Below are 2,879 nucleotides of genomic sequence, written 5' to 3' on the forward strand. Positions count from 1 at the left end.
TATACATTATTATTGTATGTCAAAAATGACAATTTGAAATACTAATCGACGGGTCTGAGCATTTTTCAGAAAAACAAATAGTATTTTAATTAATGAATTTATTCCAAATTACAAACATAACTTTGTTATTTTCTATTATCTTGTAAATGGTAGAGAATAAAAATTTGATATTTTGCAGTTGTGTATAACTTTAGACACCCTATCAATATAGCTATCAAAATGACAGTGTTGCCATTTAAGAAAATCAACGATGACGTCATATCCCTAAATTGGGACACCCTGTATACATTATTATTGTATGTCAAAAAGGACAATTTGAAATACTAATCGACGGGTCTGAGAAATTTCTCAAAAAAACGATTAGTATTTAAGATATTGAATTTATTCCAAATTACAGACTCTCTCTGTATGTATACGTCTGTAGATGTCTGCAGTTATTTGTTATTTTAGCTCCGTTTATTTTCCTTTGCTTCTTCTGTTAATTCCTTTTTTGTTTTGTTGTTAGAGTAAACTGTTACATAAATAATAAAAAAAGATCTATAAATAATAAAAATAATAACATTACTTACTAAAGTTAAATGTGAGTGGCTGTAGTAAAAGCCTAAAAATTATTCTGAATCCCACTTACCAGCTCTAAATCTAAGTAAATATGTGAATATGTAGTAGGTTTTTTAATAATTACTGACGGCTGTCAATAGTATAGGCCGTTCCAAGATGCTGTCAAAATTAAATCAATATGGCTACCGGAAGGCAAACATTGAATATTATTCTATCAGGTTCTTATGGTTTTAGATCATTTTAGTTGTTGTACAAAGATTAATTTAACATTTTCTCTGGAAGTATTAATTTAGAAAGATAATATGCCTCATTGGTGTTGTGTTTTGAAGTGTGAAATGCAAAGTAATCGTGATAAAGTTAGCTTTTACCACTTACCATCAGTGCTACATTCTAAGCACAAAACTGAACCAATTTAACTAAATAAGTTATAGTTATCATCTGAGAGACAACAACAATGGTAAAATGCAATAAAATATTAAGATTTTACTAGCAAAATGGAAATTCCCCTGTAATCATCTTATATCTGGTAAGTTACAACATTTGAACATTAACCATTTTTGAAGATGTTAACAGTCTAATCTTGTAGGAAAACCAGCCGACTTAACTGATAATAACAATCCAGATTGGGTTCCTTCAATACATATGGGGTATATAAACACAATGAAATGAGTTCCCCAAAATCTAAAATGGGAATTAAGGTACCAAAGGAGAATTAAAAGAAAAGGGTACCTACAAGAAAAAATTGCTTTTTTATTCCTCTTGAAATGATTTATAAGACACTGGACTGTCTTATATTCTACAAATACTAGGTAGGTCTATGATTTTACACATTTTTCATTAATGATACATTACTGTTACTTTAGTAGATTTAGAAACAGTGGATAGTTAGTGGTAGATAGCAGTTATTTGGTATAAAAGCTAGTTTAGTAGAAGACAAGATTTTGCCAAATAGTCAAACATATATTACAATGGAAAAATTAACAAATACATTTTATGTCATTAACATTAACACAGGATTTTAAATATCAGCTTAAGAAATTAGCTTTATCTTGTGAAAGTATAGAAAATGATGATGCCAAAACTAAAAATTATACTGGTTTAGCAAATTACAATGTTTTTAAAATAGCTTTAAAGTATATTACACCATTTATCAAATACCATCAAAATACTGTTTTGTCACCAAGTGATCAAGTATTGCTTACTTTAGCTAAACTAAGCTTAAACTTAGATTATAAAGATTTGGGATATAGGTTTAGTATTTCACCCTACCTGGTATCAACTTATTTCAAAAATACTTTGTATATAATGTGTCTTAGGTTAAAAAAATTTGTGTTCTGGCCTGATAGAGATATTTTAAAGAAAACTATGCAAAATTCACTTAAAGAATCTTTTCATGGAAATACTACAGGTATAATTGACTTTGGACGAATGTTGGTATGAAACGAATTATTTATTGTTCTGAAGCTAGTTATTTGAGGCATTTTTGTAATTAACTATTCTAATTGGGAAATAAGCCACAATTTAACTTAAAAAATAATTTTATTAATCTTTCGACTTCCAAATCAGACGTCATTGTCAAAATACAAAATATTATTATTTATGCATATTATTACCTGTAAATATTTCTTCTGATTGTTAATTGTAAAGGATAGAAAAATTACCATTTATTTTATTTTTTTTAGAATCAGCTGAGAGAAGTGGTCTACAAAAACCCAGGAAGGAAACGGAATATGTGGCTACGAAAGGCAAAAGAAAGGTTTACAAAGCAAATGTGACACATTTTTTTGAAATATTTAGGAATATCAGTAAATTGCATTAAAAAAATGTATGAAAAGATTTTGTTCAATAAAAATGTTTATATTTATCAAGGATGTATTAATTGGTATGGCCACATATCGTCAGTGATGTAATAATACATCCTATCTGTTTTTTCATGAGTTTCGTAAGAGAGACTAAAAACTTGTCTTAGGGTCACCTCCTGTTTTCATATGATATTTTTTGACTTGTTTTGTAGTAAATTAAACTATCTATGAACTACAAAACAAGTCAAAACTTACATATGAACACAGGAGGTGACCTTAAAACATGTTTTTCCATCTCTCCTACAAAACTCATGAAAAAACAGATAGGAGGTATTGTCACATCAGCAAGGATGTACAGTGATGAGTGCCCTAATAACCGGCAAAACAGCACAAAAGATGGGCAACATATTTAGTTGTGAGATAAAAAGAAATGAAACTAGTCGAGCTGGGAAATTTAGCGAAATTAACCTTTAAATTTTATTTTATATTGATTGTTTCCCACCTTTACACATATCAGAG

The 2,879-nt window shown here is 28.7% G+C and overlaps 1 long non-coding RNA gene across 1 annotated transcript; it reads left to right on the forward strand.

Annotated features, from left to right (window-relative positions):
* Nucleotides 1-697: 697 nt before the first annotated feature.
* Nucleotides 698-2,422, forward strand: LOC126885181 (uncharacterized). The gene is made up of 2 exons (XR_007698322.1): nucleotides 698-1,084; nucleotides 1,145-2,422. It is a non-coding gene; the product is annotated as an uncharacterized LOC126885181 (long non-coding RNA).
* The last annotated feature ends 457 nt before the right edge of the window (nucleotides 2,423-2,879 follow it).

Source organism: Diabrotica virgifera, chromosome 5, assembly GCF_917563875.1.
Source record: "Diabrotica virgifera virgifera chromosome 5, PGI_DIABVI_V3a".
Taxonomy (NCBI): Eukaryota; Metazoa; Arthropoda; class Insecta; order Coleoptera; family Chrysomelidae; genus Diabrotica; species Diabrotica virgifera.